The 19,776-nt window shown below is 41.0% G+C and overlaps 1 pseudogene; it reads left to right on the forward strand.

Annotated features, from left to right (window-relative positions):
• The first annotated feature begins 17,428 nt into the window (after window positions 1-17,428).
• On the forward strand, window positions 17,429-17,872 carry LOC147885068 (splicing factor 3B subunit 6-like protein pseudogene; annotated as a pseudogene).
• Window positions 17,873-19,776: the final 1,904 nt, after the last annotated feature.

Genomic DNA, 19,776 nt, shown 5'->3' on the forward strand with positions numbered 1-19,776 from the left:
TGCAAGCTGAAGAAGAGTCTCTATGGTCTTAAGCAAGCGCCTAGAGAATGGTATCAAAAGTTTGATGCTTTCATTCGGTCCCAGGGTTTTAGAAGGAGTGAAATTGATCACTGCCTCTACACTTAAAGGGCTAAGGATAGTAGCCTGATAATCCTGGCACTATATGTGGATGATATGCAATTGGCTAGCAAGAATACTTATGAGCTAAATGCATTAAAGGCCAAGTTGCATGAAACCTTTGATATGAAGGATTTGGGACTTGCAGGTCATATTCTTGGTATGCGCATCACGCGTGATCGGAGTAGGAAACTCCTTTGGCTTTTACAAAAAGAGTATGTTACAAAAGTATTGCAGCGTTTCAATATAGAGGGGGGGGAGGCAGTGAGTACTCCATTGCCTCCAAATGTGAAACTGAGTCATACAGATAGTCCCAAATCAAATGAGGAAAGGGCCATGATGGCCAAGTTTCCTTATGCATCAGCAGTTGGGAGTCTTATGTATGCTATGATAGCTACTAAACCAGACATTGCATTTGCAGTGGGAGTTGTTAGCTGGTATATGGCTAATCCAAGAAAGAGGCATTGGGAGGCAGTTAAGTGCATCATGAGGTACATGAAGGGTACCAAGGAGATGTGCATCTGCTTTGGTAGAGGAGACATGCGTGTACTTGGGTACACAAATTCAGACTATGCAAGGCATGTGGATAGTAGGAGATCCACTTCTGGTTATGTGTTCACCTTTGCAGGTGGTGCAGTGTCGTGGATGTCTCGCGCACAGAAGTGTGTTGCTTTGTCTACCACAGAAGCTGAGTATGTTGCAGCCATAGAGGGTTGCAAGGAGGCTATATGGCTTGATCGGCTAGTGGGAGATTTGGGGATTCATACAGGTGTACCGACATTGCATAGTGATTCCATGAGTGCTATTCAGCTAGCATGAAATCCAGTCTTTCATGCAAAGACCAAACACATTGAGGTCAGGTACCATTTCATCAGGGAGGTACTTGAGGACAAGCGCATAGAGCTTTTCAAGGTTCATACAGATGATAACCCTGCAGATATGCTGACGAAGAGTTTACCTAGTCAGCGGTTTGAGTATTGTCGTGTATTGATGGGCATTGGATAGTATGCTCACTGGTTGTTCTCCCTTAAAGGCACATTGTCCATTAAGTGGGAGGTTGTGGGGGTTAAAGGTCACTATGCCTTTACCCCAGTTATGTACAATACTCAAACACATATATAAATGAATGAAAAAGAAGATTAGGGTGGTTCTGCACCCACCAAAACTTGTGTGGCTCTCTATCTCTCTCTCTCCTTCTTCTGTTCTTGCTTCCGTTGAGAGCACTCTCAGAGTAAGTAATAATCCATGTATCACGTCTAGATGAGTACTCAAGTAGTTAGCCATATGCCACGTCCCAAATGAGTACTCAGGCAATTAGCCATATGTGTTCATAAATATTGTCACCTAAAAGACGTTGAACCTTGCTACGTTCAAAAGAGTATGCAATAAGTAATCCATAGGTGCCACAACCAAACGAGCACTCAATAAGTCAGCCATATGTGTTCATTTTAAAGACATATAAGTATACCTAACCACATAAAGGGAAAAATAAAAGTATGGCTTGCTTGAAGATATAAGGTGAACCAATAAGTAAATACATACCATAACTGTAACACCCTATCATGCTTCTACCCTCCAATGTCTCTACAATACTTTTTACCAGTTAACCAATACCCATATGCTTGGAAGCTTTGGTTGTATTATGATACCATTTGTGTCATAAGACATGCGTATCTTGGTGTTTTTTATCATGGACCATGTATAAGTGCTCCAAACAATATGTATTGTTGTGCTTCTATGATCATGTGTATGTGTCCAATGACTACTATACTTTGCACAAGTCTTGTAAAAACTAAGACCCATGTGCTCGCAAAGTTTGGTTAGATTTTGATATTTTTTTTATCATAAGACATGCATATCTCCATGTTTTTTATCATGTACAATCATAAGTTCTCTAAAAAAGTATGCATTGTTGTGGTTCTACGATCTTGCATATGTGTTCGAGGGCTAAAATACTTTGGACAAGTCTTGAAATAACTAACATCCATGCACTTGCAAAATTTGGTTGGATTCTTATGTCATTTTTGTCATAAGCATGCATATTTTGTGTTTTTTAGTCATGCACCACGCATACATCCTCCAAAAAATATGCATTGTTGTGCTTCTATAATCATGTATATCTGTTTTAGCGCTATGATACTTTGTATAAAACTTAAAATAACTAACATCCATGTACTCCCAATGGTTGGTGGGATTTTGATATTGTTTGAGTTGTAATACATGCATATCTTTGCAATTTTTATCACATACCATGCATAAGTGCTCCAAAAAATATGCATTGTTGTGCTTCTATGATCATGCATATGTGATTGATGCCTATGATTTTTTTCATAAGTATTGAAATAACTAATATCAATGCACTCACAAATTTTGGTTGGATTTTGATATTGTTTGTCATAAGACATGCACCATGCATAAGTTCTCCAAAAAAGGACATCAATTGAAATTTCATTACACAATAGAACTAAGATCCCAAAAACGCACATTGAAAGGAAAATATGTATGTGTGTGTGTGTGTGTGTGTGTGTGTGTGTGTAGAGAGAGAGAGAGAGAGAGAGAGAGAGAGAGAGAGACTGATACATAGAGTCAAATCATGGGAAACTCTGATATAGAAAAATGCAAAGTCATACTAACCCAACGAATCTTGGTTTAGCGCATTTTGATTGTTCTTTTGACTTCCCACCCTTCCAATATAAGCCTAATGAAAATGAAACTATGTAAGCAAATGTAGTTATTATGAATAAGATTTTTATGAAACTTGGTACCAATCTAATACTTTAATATGCAATGCATATTTTTTGTACATATATGCACTTGGATTTTTTTTGGGGGGGGCAGAAAAAAGTAATTTATATGAACTTGAGAAACTTTGTACATCATCAGAGTTCATCCAAAACTAGTGAGCTAACCTCACATAAGCTTACTCTCTTACAAAAAGAGTGATAATAACCAAAAATAGTAAACTCCTCAATATACATTGAGAGATGCTTCATGAACATGGAAAGAGAAGCTAGTGGATTCCTCATTGGAGTCAGTAGTATGAGCTCTATGGTTCATAAGGATCTCTAGAAATAACTTTTAGTTTAATCATAAAGAGCTTTGTACTGATGTCTTGTTTGCTTCATGGTGGGACAAGAAAAAAGACGCCTTGATTTCCACATAAGTGCTTACACTCAAGATTGAATGCTAATATCTCAAGACATAAATGTTACTACTTTATCTCTAATGAACACAAAAACCTGCCTAACTTCTTACAGAGGAGAACTACTACAACTAGGCCCTCCACTCAGTTTCCTTTTGCCTAATGTTGGCCCCTCCACTTAGATTCCCTTTGCTAGCCTCTCCACTCACATTCCTTCTGCTACTGCTACTGGCCCCTCCACTCTGATTCCTTCTTCTCAGATGGTTGTTGATGCTATTTTCTCTACTCAGCTACTATAAGATACTAAGGAGATGTCTATTGACCCTACCCAGGGTGTACCTACTGCAACTCCTGCTAGAAATTTTCCTGAGGTTCCTGTTGTTCCTATTGCCCCGACTATTATATCTCAAAATTGGGCATTTTAATTTCCTTCCCTTACAAATGGTGTTTTGTATAGATGAAACTTTGAAAACTCATGAAATTTACTATCAATAAGAGCCATACAAATTTGATTCCAATCAAATACTTTGACATGTGGTTACAGTGACATATGCATGTTTTTCCTACATGGTAGCACTGACACATACAAAAATGGTCCATTTTGATTTCTAGCCTTACATTCAGTGTTTAATGCACATGAAACTTTTCGAGAGAATGTAAATGGTTAGAAATAAGAGCCATGCAAAGTTTGGTACTAATCGGATACTTGTACGTGCGGCAACATTCTATCTTTTTCTTACATGGATGCACCCACATGTAGAAAAATGGGCCACTTTGATTTCCCACCCTTCCAATCAATGTTTGATGTGTATGAGACCTTATAAATACATTTAAATGACTAATAAATGAGAGCTATGCAAATTTTGATTCCAATACCATACTTAGACATGCTGCTATGATCCACCTCTACATGAAGGCACCCACATGTACAAAAATGGACCATTTTGATTGCCCACTATTCCAATTGGTGTCCAATGAACATGAAACTTTATAGTCACATGAAAATGACCAAATATAAGATCAATTTTTGTTCCAATCCCATGCTTAGACATGCAATATTGATTGCTTCCTAGGGAGAATTCGTGTTAAATGAAACAATGATCGATTCTTGGGGGTATGTTAGGAAGCCTCACTATGGAAGTATATAAATTAATTGACTTGGTTGCCATACTATTTGATCTATTATATGATTTTCCTTCAGCAAGTGCTATGTGATAAATCCCCCTTCCTCCCAACTTGATATTCAAAAGTTATCACTAGGGATTCAACATTGATAGCATACCATTCAATTTAGGAGAATTATTGAGTTGAGGGTGATACCTATATGACAATCCACATTGATTGAGGCCCAAACTACTTGCTACCTTAGGGGCTACTCATTCTACATTGTCAAATGTTATTTAAGACTTAATGCATGGCTCAATAGTTACTAAGAAAATGTCATAATTAGTCCAAGCTTTAGTAAAAAATAAAAAACACATACCAAATAATCTTCTTAAATGTGCAATGGTGAGATTTGGTTCAAGGAAAAAAGTCACCATCAATGTTGGTTTGTGGAAAAATATAAGGATGTGCCCTATTAATCTAGTAGCATGCTTAAGACTTGCTAACTAGGAGACAAGAGGAAATGCTAGGGGGGTTGGGGGGGAGAAAATCATAAAATGCACAAAAGAAAAGGAGGAGATGCTAGGGGTAGGCAAGGAGGAAATTCTAGGGGGTGGGTGGATGAAACAATAAAGTGCACAAGGTTAGAAGGAAATGCTAAGGGGAGTGGGGGGGAGGAAATCATAAAGTGCTCAAAGGATAGGAGGGGCTCACAAGGCAAGCAATTCATGTTGGGGGTGGGAAAGGTACAAGGGCTTCACATGAGCGTGGAGTTAGAAAAAGTGTGTAAGTCTAGAAATGGAACTTAAGTCATGGAATTAGGGCCCTCTAAAGTACTTTTTATTTATGGGCAAAATGAGCCATGGTAGCATATCCATACCTCCATGCCTCATGACCCATGCATTACATGCACATGGCATCCATTCTCATGGTAATGGCATGATGCTTGGAACCTTTTTAAAGGCCTCCATCCATGCCTCCAAGCAGCCAGGTGTCCTCATGTGCATGGCATGTGATACTCAAGTGCCACATGGGTACCTTGAGCTAGTCCACTTGTGCATGCCACCTAGATACCATGATCTAGGTATTAAGCTCCACATGTGCATGCCACACCATAATCAAGTTCCACTTAGATACCTTGATCTAGGTATGGGCCACATGTGCATGCTACACCACACTGAAGTGCTACATGGGTACCTTGAGTCCATATGTGTATGCCACCTAGATATAGGTATTGGGCTCCACATATGCATGCCACATCATAATCAATTGCCACCTAGATACTTTGATCTACACATTGGCCACATATGAATGCCACATGGGTACTTTGAGTTACTCTCGAGTTACTCCATGTGTGCATGCCACCTAGATATGCATTTCCACCTTGTATGTCACCTAGGATTCCAATTGGACACATGTGTCAAGGAATACCTCGATCAAGGTATTTAACAACCACAACATCATATCCTTTAAGGCCACACCATATGCCATAAAATGTGCCACATATGAACAATACCTTGATTGAGGTATCTAGGTGACCTAGATGGCTACCATGTGGAGTACCTCAATTGAGGTATTTTTCCCACTTGGAATGCCACCTACACACTTGAGCCTAGGAAGTTAGACATCCAAGCCTAGGGAAAGAGACATGTGTCACCATGTGATTGACTAAAATGCCTTGATCAAGGTGTGGCTCCCTTTGTATTTTGGTGTGCTCCTTGTGTCCCATTTTTCCCAAGTCTACACAAATTGGATACCCTTAGCTTGCAACCACCCTTGGCATGCTTGCATCAAGGGATGAAGGCAAAAGGATGTTGACAAGTGTCGGGATGGATTATAACACTATCCAAGTTCGTTCTAATGATTGTATTCTCTCTTATTAGGACCATGAAGATTTTGGTAATTGTCTAGAGTGTGAGGCACATCATTATAGGCAAGACTTGCAAGGTCAGACCTTCCCCTTAAAGGTCTTGAGACACTTTGCAATCATTGTGAGAATACATCATGTGTTTAGATGCAAGTCCATAGCAAAGTTGATAACATGCCATGCTATACATCAGTCCACTGATTATACTTTTCAAATTCCTTCTAATTGGGCTACTTGGAATAACATAGATAACATTTGGCTAGACTCTACAGTGGAGCCATGTAACTTACATCTTGGGCTTGCGATGGGGATGACATGAATCCTTTTGGGTTATGTTCAACATCTTGCTCAATATGGCCTATAGTTTTAGTGAATTACAATTTTTTGCCATAGCTAACAATAAAAGAAGAAAACCCTCATGATTTCTCTCCTAGTTTAAGTGAATTACAAGGAAAATAATATGGATGTGTACATTGCAACTTTGATAGAGGAGCTCTGGACCCTATGGAGAGGCATAAGTGTCTTTGATATTTGTAGAGCTCCAAGACACATTCCAATGACATTTCAATTAGGGTAATTTTGATGTGGACCCTAAATGCCTTTCCAAGGTATGGGGAGTTCCCATGTATGTCCTTTTAGATCAATGCATGATTAATGACTTTTTTATGCTGTAATTTGTTATAAATCGATGCATGCATAATGACCTTTTTATGCATTTAGGTCTTCAAACAAGTGGGTACCAACAATGACAATGATTGCCCCATTTGTAGTGATTGTTTGGAGGCATGACACTCTAAACATTTGAGGAAAGTGGATTAAGAAGGTCATGCATGACACCTTCCGCTTGACCATCCTACGCATGAAGGTCAATTTATTCATTCATAAACCACCTTCTTTAAAGGCAAGTGATTAGCACAATGCTTGGAGAGCATACTCCACCAAGATTACCACGTCTACGATCATGAAACTATGTTGGGAGAAAATAAGATGATTAGATGGGTTTTGAGACCTTGAGATCTAGCTTCTAAGATGTTACTGTTAGAGCTATATATAGCTTGCCCTAACTCAGCCTAGTCCTCAACTATATATATCCCTATGATCTATGAATAGAATCACTTCCTTGGGAGCAACTCTTGTGTCTGTCTCTCTCCTCTTTCTCTTCCTCTCAACATGGTATCAGAGCCTGGCTATGATTTTAGGTAAGAAAGTTATGGTTATTTCTTTTTTATGCCTATTGTCAATAAACTGGTAGAAGAGTGTTTGGACAAGAAGATGAACACCCATAAACAAATAGGACTTGATCTAAGACATGAGGATGAAAAAGGTGTGGGGATTAAAGGTCACTGTGCCTTAACCCCGGTTATGTACAATACTCAAACACATATATAAATGAATGAAAAAGAAGATTAGGGTGGTTTTGCACCCACCAAAACTTGTGTGGCTCTCTGTCTCTCTCTCTTGCTCTCTCTCCCTCTTCCGTTCTTGCTTCCGTTGAGAGCACTCTCAACTGGTATCAGAGCCCGGGTGATCTAGCTGAGCGTGCGTGAATGCTTGAAGCTCAGCAGCTCTGTGGGAGGAAGGAGAAGCTTTGTGGGAAGCTTTGTGGGTGACTTTACTTGCATCCGAGTATGCAGAGACCTTGGAGGAACCTTTGGAAAAGTCACTTTGGCTTTGCGAAGTGGTTTTGAGAGCCTGTTAAGAGCTTTCAAAGAAAAAAGTCGTTTTTTGAGCTTTTCCCTGTTCCGTTCGATGACAGAGACTCCGTATTGACTTGTAGAGGCAACTATTGCTTGCTTTTGGTGTCCACATTACTTCAGGAGCTTGGAAACACCTTCATTCTTGAATCTGGGATCATTTCAGTGGATTTCTGACTCACTGTGTCAGTTCCTGCGTTTTTTGCCCGGGTGTTGGAACTCAAGTTTGGAGCAACCATTTGCAGATCTGTCAGTTCCGGTGGACTCAGGAGGTCCTAAAACTTCTATGTTGCTCATCATTCGCACTCCGGTGGAGTTTACAGATAGCTCTGTTTCCAAAAACGTTTTTCAGTCCGTGTGTTGGACCCAGTGATTGAGACCACGGTTTCCAAAACCGTCTGTCCCATTGCGTTCCGGACGCCCAAAAACCCCTACCTGTTAGTCCTTGTGCGATTCGGTGGAGGATTTTCAGAGTTATAAATCTCTGTGTATTCAATTTCGTCTCTCTGTTATGCATTTTTCATACTAAGGTTTTGAAACCTTAGATTTATGCCACATGGTAGTGGATAAGTATTGACTCTCGTTTCTCACTCATCGGTTGAGATTTTGGAGTTCTGGCAGATGAGAGATATTTGCAGATTTTCTTGCTGAGTCCGATTATGCAATGGCGCCCATGTTTTGAAGCATCTCAGGTTCTATTTTCAGTAGCGCTCATTACCGTGGGACTATGATTTCTTGAGCATACCTTATGCAGATCACTCTGGTTGCAGTTTGAGCAGTGTGCGCTCATTCGTGGTGTGCATTGGGTTGCAGTGGATGATTTATAGGCCATTTGGATGCATTGCGATCCTTATTGGATGCGCTGATAGGCCCGAATTGCCTTGTGGGATGCTATTTTTTATGGACGCTTTGCACATGGATGCTATTTTATGCTGAGGGACAGCTTTGACACATTGCAGGTGACGCACTGATAGTGCTATGCTCTCTTGGATGAGACATTATTGATGCATATGCCAGTGGACAGTGTTTATGCTTGAGTCATTTGGTACTTATTGGCCTTTTTTCTTTTGGGACAGATTTGCTCATATGGATGCATAGTATATGCACATGAGTCAGATGCTTTGAGTTTTGAGTTTTGGTGATATTTCACTCTATTGTGGCATACACATTTGGGTGCACTTGGTATTTGGTGTGATTCTCTCTTGCAGGCACTAGCATTTGGGATTTTGCTTTATTTGCATCATGGCATCCTCTTCCATGCCTGAAAAGGAGTTTTTCAGCATTAAAAAGTTTGATGGGACAAACTTTTCTTTGTGGAAAGAACAGATAAGGGATGTGCTTATTCAAAAGAAGCAGATTAAACCCTTGGCAGGTATTGAAGCTAAGCCTGCGGATATGTCTGAGGATGATTGGAATGAGTTGGATGCATTAGCAAAGTCTACTATTAGACTTCATCTTGCAGAGTCAGTTTATTTCACAGTAGTAAATGAGCAGACTACGGAAGATTTGTGGAAGAAACTGTGTGCCACTTATGAGAAGGAAACTGCCTCTAATAAAGTTTACCTCATGAAGAGGTTGTTTGAGCTGCAGATGAAGGAAGGGGTCTCCATTGCTTCTCATTTGAATGAATTCAATATTATTTTCAGCCAGCTTCAGGCTCAGAAAATGAATTTTGATGCGGAGACTAAGGCAATATTTCTCTTATGTTCATTGCCATCCTCATGGGATACCTTCCGTACAGCTGTCAGTAACTCTGCACCTGGTGGAGTACTGAAATTTGATGATGTTGTGGGTAGCTTGTTGGCCGAGGAGATTAGACGGAAGTCTATGGATGGCAACAAGCAGGATGCAGCCTTAAATGTGCAAAGGGGTAGATCACAGTTCAGGGGGAAGTCCCAAGAAAGAGGAAAGTCTCGTAGCAAATCGAGGGCACGGAACATTGAGTGTTACCACTGTGGCAAGAAGGGCCATATGAAAAAGGATTGCTACAAGTTGAAAAGAGAGCAAAAGGATAAGAAAAAGAATGCAAATTGGGGTGCAAATCAAAAGGAAGAGAGTCCAAGGGAGGACAAAGGAAAAGTGAAGATCGAGGAGATCAATGCAGTCACACATGATAGTGACAATGATGTTCTCTTCATGTCTAGTTTATCTGCAGAGTTGCTTACCACTTCAGATGATGCATATTCCCAGGATTGGATTTTGGATTCTGGTGCTTCATTCCATGTTACTCCCCATAGGGAATGGTTCTCCACTTATGATAGTGGAAAGACAGGTTGTGTGCATCTTGGAAATGACTATGCATGTGACATAGTGGGAGCAGGTGACATAAAGTTTTCTTTTGCAAATGGGTCTGCATTTGTTTTGAAACATGTGAGACATGTGCCTAAGCTGACCAAGAGTCTTATTTCAGTGGGTCAGCTAGATGATGCTGGTTTTCACACCACTTTTGGCTTTCAGAGTTGGAAAATTCAGAAGGGCTCTATGCTTTTGGCCAGGGGTGCCAAGTGTGGGACTTTGTATCCCTTACATGTATCAGGGGTATTTGATCATGTTGTTGCAATAACCGAGCAGCCAAGCACTTCTTTGTGGCATTGCAGGTTGGGGCACATGAGCCAGAATAGAATGAAACTCTTATGCCATTTGGGTTATGTACCGCATTTGAGTTTCTCTGATTTTGAATTTTGTGAGCATTGTCTCTATGGGAAGCAGACTAAATCAGCCCATAAAAGAAGGGGAAAGAAAGAGTTTGAAATGCTTGATTTGGTGCATTCAGACGTATGTGGTCCCATGCCTACACGGTCATTAGGCGGGGCTGAATACTATGTGACATTCATTGATGATGCAACTAGGAAAGTCTGGGCTTATGCTATAGCTCGGAAGAGTGATGTGTTCCAGGTATTTCAGAAATGGCTGGCCTTGGTTGAGAATCAGTCAGGTAGAACGCTTAAATGCCTACGAACTGACAATGGTGGAGAGTATCTCTCTCATGACTTTCAGCATTTCTGTGATACTCGTGGGATTAAGAGGGAGCTTACATCCCCTCGTACTCCAGAGCAAAATCCAGTTGCAGAAAAGATGAACCGTACCATTCAAGAAAGGTTGCAATGCATGCTTTCCAATGCAAGTCTTTCTGGTGGTTTTTGGGCTGAGGCAATGAAGACTACAGTGCATGTGATCAATAGATCACCTAGTAAGAGTTTGGATGGTGGTATTCCTGAAGAGGCATGGAGTGGCAAGAAGCCCTCTTACTCTCATTTGCGTATATTTGGGTGTGAGGCATATGCACATGTGCCAAAAGAGCTTCGAAAGAAGCTAGATCCTAAGTCTAGGAAATGCATCTTTCTGGGTTATGGTGAAAGTGGAGAGATGGGCTATCGTCTCTGGGATCCAGAAGCAAAGAAGATCATACGCAGCCATGATGTGGTCTTCAATGAGAAGAAGATGCATAAGGCACCCATGAGGGATGTGGAAATGAGGAGAATCACTTTCCAGGATGTGAATCCACCTGCATATGTTGATAGACAGCAAGTTGTCCATGCACCAAATGTGCAAGAAATGGTACCACCAAGTACTCCCACAGGTATACAATCAAGGGTAGATGATGGATCATCTATTGGTGGAAATGATGAGCCAAATGTGGCTGATATGCAGGTGGGACAGCAAGCTGAAATGCCTTTGAGAAGATCATCTAGAGTGTCTAGACCGCCTGATAGGTTTGTTCCAGGGATAGACTATGTGATGCTTACTGATTGCGGGGAGCCTTCTTGCTACAGAGAGGCTATGATGCGTGAGGATCAACGCAAGTGGGAGTATGCTATGCAATCAGAGATGAGTTCACTTATGAAGAATAAGACTTGGGACTTGGTTTCTTTGCCACATGGAAAGAAAGCATTGCCATGTAAATGGGTCTACAAAATGAAGGTCACAGGTGATGATGTGCCTAGATACAAGGCCCGTTTGGTTGCTAAAGGGTTCAAGCAAGAGAAGGGTGTGGACTTTGATGAGATATTCTCTCCGGTTGTGAAGATGACCACACTTAGATGCATGCTTGGACTAGTGGCAGTAGAGGATATGGAGCTTATGCAAATGGATGTCAAGACAGCTTTCTTGCATGGGGATTTGCATGAGGAAATTTACATGGTGCAGCCGGAAGGCTTTGAAGAAAAGGGCAAAGAGCATTTAGTTTGCAAGCTAAAGAAGAGTCTCTATGGTCTTAAGCAAGCACCTAGAGAATGGTATCAAAAGTTTGATGCTTTCATTCGGTCCCAGGGTTTTAGAAGGAGTGAAATTGATCACTGCCTCTACACTAAAAGGGCTAAGGATAATAGCCTGATAATCTTGGCACTATATGTGGATGATATGCTATTGGCTAGCAAGAATACTTATGAGCTAGATGCTTTAAAGGCCAAGTTGCATGAGGCCTTTGATATGAAGGATTTGGGACTTGCAGGTCACATTCTTGGTATGCGCATCACGCGTGATCGGAGTAGGAAACTCCTTTGGCTTTCACAAAAAGAGTATGTTACAAAAGTATTGCAGCGTTTCAATATGGAGGGGGGGAAGGCAGTGAGTACTCCATTGCCTCCATATGTGAAACTAAGTCATACAGATAGTCCCAAATCAGATGAGGAGAGGGCCATGATGGCCAAGGTTCCTTATGCATCAGCAGTTGGGAGTCTTATGTATGCTATGATAGCTACTAGACCAGACATTGCATTTGCAGTGGGAGTTGTTAGCCGGTATATGGCTAATCCAGGAAAGAGGCATTGGGAGGCAGTTAAGTGCATCATGAGGTACATGAAGGGTACCAAGGAGATGTGCATCTGCTTTGGTAAAGGAGACATGCGTGTACTTGGGTACACAGATTCAGACTATGCAGGGCATGTGGATAGTAGGAGATCCACTTCTGGTTATGTGTTCACCTTTGCAGGTGGTGCAGTGTCGCGGATGTCTCGCGCACAGAAGTGCATTGCTTTGTCTACCACAGAGGCTGAGTATGTTGCAGCCACAGAGGGTTGCAAGGAGGCTATATGGCTTGATCGGCTAGTGGGAGATTTGGGGATTCATACAGGTGTACCGACATTGCATAGTGATTCCATGAGTGCTATTCAGCTAGCACGGAATCCGGTCTTTCATGCAAAGACCAAACACATTGAGGTCAGGTACCATTTCATCAGGGAGGTACTTGAGGACAAGCGCATAGAGCTTGTCAAGGTTCATACAGATGATAACCCTGCAGATATGCTGACGAAGAGTCTACCTAGTCAGCGGTTTGAGTATTGTCGTGTATTGATGGGCATTGGATAGTATGCTCACTGGTTGTTCTCCCTTAAAGGCACATTGTCCTTTAAGTGGGAGGTTGTGGGGGTTAAAGGTCACTGTGCCTTAACCCCGGTTATGTACAATACTCAAACACATATATAAATGAATGAAAAAGAAGATTAGGGTGGTTTTGCACCCACCAAAACTTGTGTGGCTCTCTGTCTCTCTCTCTTGCTCTCTCTCCCTCTTCCGTTCTTGCTTCCGTTGAGAGCACTCTCAAAAGGTTCATACTTTCATAGAATCAATAATATTTGAAGCAAATGCAAAAGCAAAAGCAATGAAAAAATATACTTAATGATAAGAAGCTTCCTGATACGATGTCATCCTCTTGCTTTTAGTCTCTGCCAGTTGATCACACCATCTTGCACTCAATATTTGCATTACCTTGGATTTAACACACTGGCATATCATTCTTTTACGTTCCCACATGGAGAAATAAGATGCTCAATCACATAAGGAGATCCAACACCCACCGGTCATATCCATAAAAACCAAGACCACAGGATCATTGTCGTAAGTGTAGTCAATCTTTAGGGATCAAGATCTTATCTAATTGATGCCAAGTAGCGTCTCAATCTTGTCGTTAAGAGTAAGGTAACCCAATCTACATGCTTTTGCAATGATAATTATATACATTCAATAGACCAGAAAGTTGATTGAGAAAATCACTTGGACAAAAGGTTATCTACCATATGAAAGAAAATTTTGATTTCTATTAGGTCATCAGTGAAAACAAGAGTTTAGTGCTTCAGCACTTGTGGTTTCATGCTACTTTTACAAAAGTAAAAGCCAATGATGCTTCACATAAATTAAGCTAGTTTTTATTTAGTGCATCCTTTACTGACCAGCTTCTTATTTAGTTCATCACTTGCTGAGTCTTTGTGTAAGTGCTTTGCTACTCAACGTTCATGGAATGTCCTTCAACCAAAGAGCTCTGTCAATATCTATACTCGGGTGCCTACAAAACTTGATTGTTTTAGAGCAATCACTATGACATACATCTATGTGTTGGAGCTTTTTTTTGCCTATTGGTATAGAGATGAACCAACTTTCTTTAATGTTGTACATAATCGGGAACCATGATATCATCTTAGTTTAGGACAATGCTTTGTTTTTGATATTCCACTTGAAAGGTTATGTTATTTGTATTCCACTACATTCATATGCCTGGTGTTTTTAAGTTCCACAATGATAATACATGTATTATTATGTTTTGCTAACAAGTTTTGCAGCTTCAAGTTTCCATGAATCTCGATTAAAGAGACTTGCCAAATATTCTATATCAAGCTTTACTTTCAGCATGAGCTGATTGATTCAAAGGAGCTTCCAAAATATTTTGTATTGTTTTGAAGGCTAGATTTTCTTCGATTATCTTATCATTTACTTTTCATTTCCTAAATGTTTTATGTTATTTTTAAGGTGAGAGTTATTTTCCGATTATCTTACAATTTTGAAAGCAATTTCTCTTTCATCTTTTGTTAGTCAAGCCTGCCTATAGGCCATCCATTGTATTTTTATCTGGAGTAGGGTAAACATCATGTAGGTGTGGTTGATATGCAAAAGAAAATGTTGATCTAATGTTTCTTTCTCTCTTATGAGCTAACATCTTGCTTGACTTGCTTGTCATGTATTCAACACTAGCTTCACTTTCATAAGTTGGTCCATCTTATGGAAGAAAAGTACAAATGAAGACTGTGGATTTTGGAAGCTTCCCTCAATCCCAGACTATGCGTGCTTGCATATTCAGCCTCCAACTTTAAGTGAACTTGGTACTTGTTGGAGACGTCCTCGAATGGTGCCATGACTAAAAGAGTGTACAGAAGGAGAAGGTGTGGAGATGTAGGCTTAAAGGAGCAGCACGCAGAAAGAGGGAGAGTGAGGAGGAGGAGGGATGGGGGAGGGAGGAACAATAGTTGAAGAGGAGGAAACAGGGGCAGACCAATAGGTATGGAGGGTGAGGAGGAGTAGGCATGGAGGAGGAGCAGCGGTGGAGGAGGAGGGAGGGGGAGGGGAGGAGGAGCAAGCATGGAGGAGGGAGGGGGAGGGCAGGAGGAGCAGGCATAGAGGAGGGAGGGAGGGAGGGGGAGGAGGAGGAAGGGGGAGGAGGGAGTGGCGGGGAGGGGAGGAGGAGGGAGGGGGAGGAGGGAGTGAGGAGGGGGAGGGAGGGAGGGGGAGGGAGGAGGGGGAGGGAGGAAGGGAGGAGAGAGAAGGAGGGAGGGAATTTAAAATTTGAATTTTGAATTTTGAATTTTTTAGTTCCTAAGGAGCAAGAGTTGTGTAAGAGGTGTAAGAGGTGGGGTCACTTTTGGGCTTAACCCACCTAGGTGAGGGGGGATTAGGACTTTTTGGGACCTACCATGGCCCTTTCATTAGGACTAATCCATTTCTTATGAGGCCCTTTTGAGACCCCAATTCTCCCCTAATGTATTTGTCCATGCTTTGGGGTTTGTCATTGAAAATCTTCAGCGTTTCAAGGACAATTCGTTGCTTTATGGATTCCTCTATCTCTATCAAATCATCCTCTCACATGAGTTTATTTTGTTCCTGTTATTCTCTCTTTTTTGGGGCCTCATACTACCTAATGATGGCATGTGATTGAAGGCCATTCCCCCATAGAGCAAGATTGCTTGAACTTTCTTATGTTCTAAATCATACAATATAATGACAGTAAGCTCACAATCAAATCAAGAAACACATTAAGGACACAAAATGTAATAGATATACCTCCTTCCATAAACATTCCCATTGCTCTAGGAAATACAAATCTGTTCTTCTCTAATATCAACCGTGGAATATAAGGTGTAATGTCCATGTTTGTTTTTTTCCAAGGATAGTAAACTTAGAGAAAGAAAAAGATACAACCTTTCAACAACAAATAGGCTAGAGCAAAATGAACTTCAAAGCATCCTAGACAAGATTCCTATCTGAGCAACAATGTATCCAGCAAAGCATGCTTTTCGTCCTTCTTACCAAATTCTTGGAGGACTAGATGTATTCCCTCATTCATTCCTGGAGACATGCACTTCTCGGAGACACCAGGATGACAAATGTGCCTCAAGTTCCAAGGTGGAGCTCAATATGGGTAGCTACCATCTGTCACATCATTAGCCACCACGATCATGTCCATGATAGCCAAAAGAGCCATAATCAAAGCTTGCTTGCTAACCATTGCCTCGTTTCTATATATTTATCTTTTCTACGCTATTAAAGTATAACATTTCTCTTGCTCCAATTTACACCCCCAACAAGATACATGATTCAATGATAACATTTTAATTTACAATAAACCATAGCTAGAGGTGTGAGCATGGCTGCACATTGCCAACCAGAGTTAGCAATCACCTCTCCAAACCATCCCAGGAGGCTTCATCATAGTTTTCTCTCAAGTCCTCCGCAGAAGCTTCATAGCAAAACACACATGCCTTAGACCTGCACTGCCAGAATTGAAATCGTAAATACTTTTGTCTCCTTGATTCTTGTTAGGATGCAAGTGAATACGATGCAAGGACATAAAGGATTGCTAGGGGCTGCTAAATTCTCTAATTTGTGCTGAATAATATCCTTAATTTAGAATTATTCTATCTTAGGGACTGGCGTAATGAGCAATGCGGGCCTGTGTGATGAAGACTTGAGATTCTAGTGAACTTGTGGCCCTAGGGCTTCATGCTTCATGAGCTTGCATTGGAGGATCACATTCTAAAAATAAGTGACTTTGCAGGCTTTTTAGATTTTTGGAACATTCCTCGTAATAGGGCCTACAATTACCACCATCAAGCATAGAATGACGATTTGCATCGACTTGAAGGAAGCCTTAGAAAAACACTCTCAACCTAGTTCCTTTAAAAGATTTGATAAATGAATGAATGGACTCTAAATACACGGAGCGATCAATAAATGACTACCAAGGACTAACAAGGGAAATGATAATAACCGGTTTAATTTCTGCCTACGTATAAAGGTAGCAAATCTATCTTGGAGTCCTTACATGCAAGTAGACTCTCCATCAAGATCTGTAATAGCTTAAAAGCAACGCAAATTTAAAGCTATTAAAAGTGCAAGATTTTGAATTTTATTTCTGCAATTCCCTATTTGTTTTTGCAAAAGCTTTTACATGCTTCTTCGTCACGTCAATGACAATATATAAGTACAGTGGAGGTCTTTTGCTCATACAATCCTCTCGCCATGGATACCAGCAGGAACGCAGCATTATATGCTGCTGCTAAACAAGCTGAAAGACAAGCTGCTGCTATCCGCTTGCCTCCTGAGGTCACCCGAATCCTCTTCGTCCGCAACCTACCCTACCAGATCACCTCTGAGGAGATGCTCGATCTCTTCGGTAAGTTTGGAGCCATTCGGCAAATCCGAGTCGGAACCAACCAAAACACCCGAGGTACCGCTTACGTCGTCTACGAAGACATCTACGACGCAAAGCGCGCCCTGGAGAAATTGTCTGGCTTCAATGTTGCTAATCGTTACCTCATCTTGCTCTATCATCACCGCGTTAGGATGTCAAAGAAGATCGACCTAAAGAAGGAGGAGGAAGAGAACGCCAAGCTGAAGGAGAAATACGGAGTATGTACTCCAAAGCAATCTAGGCGGCAATCTTTAACTATGGACTCGTCTTGAATCTGCTGTAACGTCATTGAACAATCAGGGGGACAGATTTTGAAGCTCTGCTAGTATTCTTGTTTCAGTAATCACCTTGGTTGACTCTGGAAATAGGAACCCTTGTTGGTATATGCACAAGTTTTGTCCTTTCTTTTCAAGAGGATTTTCTTCACGATTTCAAAAGGGAAAAAATCTAGTATGATTTGTTTGGTGTAGCATCTTGTCTATCCATAGCTAGCTGCTCTCCTTGTAGAGTTACTCTCGATTCTTTATGGAGACTTATGCATAATCGTATTCTTTATGATTATCATGTTATCTTGAATAAGAACTTACAACCTTAAATGCAAGGATGTGGATCATAGGGATAATCTATTTCATTCCTCGTGTCCTCAAGACAATTGAGTGCCATTATTAATTGCATATCGTTTTAGGATTGGTAATGAGAAGATAGTGCCAAAACTTTGGGGTTGTAAACCATCCCTAGGGCTTCTTGCTCAGTCATCGAGTAGTTCATCTTGAGAGTTCATCTCCCCATTGATGAGAACATTTGGCTCACATAGTAGATCGAGAAATCCAAGTTTCCTTCAGACCGAGCTAAGATGGACTAAATCACCATTCTCAAGGCATCCAAATGCATCTGGAAGATCAAAATCCAATCTAGCTTTTGAAGGATCCGTACTTTATTATCATTCCTTGCAACACTTGGAATGCTTCTCATAGGGGTTCGCTTTATCTTGGCTCTTATAAGTTGATGAAGCAATTTGGCTACCCCTGTAAACTTCTTAATGAAGCAGCTAAGGAATCCCAAGAATGAGCGTACTTGACATTGTTTGGCTCCATCTTTTGAATGGCATCATGATGCCTTCACCAGAGATCGTGTGTGACCCAACAACACTCTAAGAGTGCACAACTTGACATTGAGGAAAATTTACATATCCTTGAATTTTTGGAACTCCTTTTACAAACATTCCAAGTGTGCTTGCTTCAAACTAGAGATTAGAAATCATCGAGGAATATCACGAGGAATTCATCAACATACTCTTGGAAGATTTCTACCAGTGAAGCTGCCACTGTATTCTTCAATATTTTGAATGGCATTACTTTGCTTCAGTAAGCCTCCCATTCATTGATGAACATGGTCATTTCTTGGTCTGTGTTATTTGATTGCAAAAAAGCATTTTGGAAAGGCCATACAGGGCTCTCAGAGGGTTCACGATATATAAATCCTCCATATCACGTGCCTTCAAGGTCAAATTAATAAACCCCTTATTTGTAAACCTTTTATGAATAAAACACACGCTTTGGGGTCAACGTTAGCTTGGATATAGCCAATCAGGAAACTATTTTCGGGGCCATTTTGGGGCCGCAACGCGATGCACTTCTAGGTGAATATTTAAATTTTGCACAGACCCATGCTCTCGTCGAAAATTTTCCCAACGTCATGAAGGCACATTAGCGTAATAATGAGAGACAATCTATTTGTTCAGAACACTGCATAGCTCGACACATGGCATCTCTACACTACTTCACATAGCACAGTATCTGGCCTATGTCGCTTGATCACTTATTATCGCGTAGTATTTTGCTGCAGCTTTGCCACCTGTCACTGGGCATGCAACCATGCAAATCATTAAAATTGAAGGTTGGCTTGGAGAGACCACCGTGCTAGTTCTTACCATAATAATTAGACACAATCTATCATTCTGAACACCGTTGTGGCACAGAGTCTCTGGCCTAGACCACCTGTCATCATGCAGCCTTTTGTCGCTCCTTTGCCCGTAACCCATGCAAATCATAGGTTGGCTTAGAGAGACCACCGTGCTGGTTTTTGGCATAATAATGAGACACAATCTATCATTCTGAGGATTGTCGTAGCGCAGTCTCTGACGTGACCACTTGTCATCGCCCAAAATTCAAGGTTA

The sequence above is a fragment of the Dipteris shenzhenensis genome, chromosome 26 (assembly GCF_047967505.1).
Source record: "Dipteris shenzhenensis isolate YYH24624 ecotype China chromosome 26, Dip_SZ_1.0, whole genome shotgun sequence".
NCBI classification, from domain to species: domain Eukaryota; kingdom Viridiplantae; phylum Streptophyta; class Polypodiopsida; order Gleicheniales; family Dipteridaceae; genus Dipteris; species Dipteris shenzhenensis.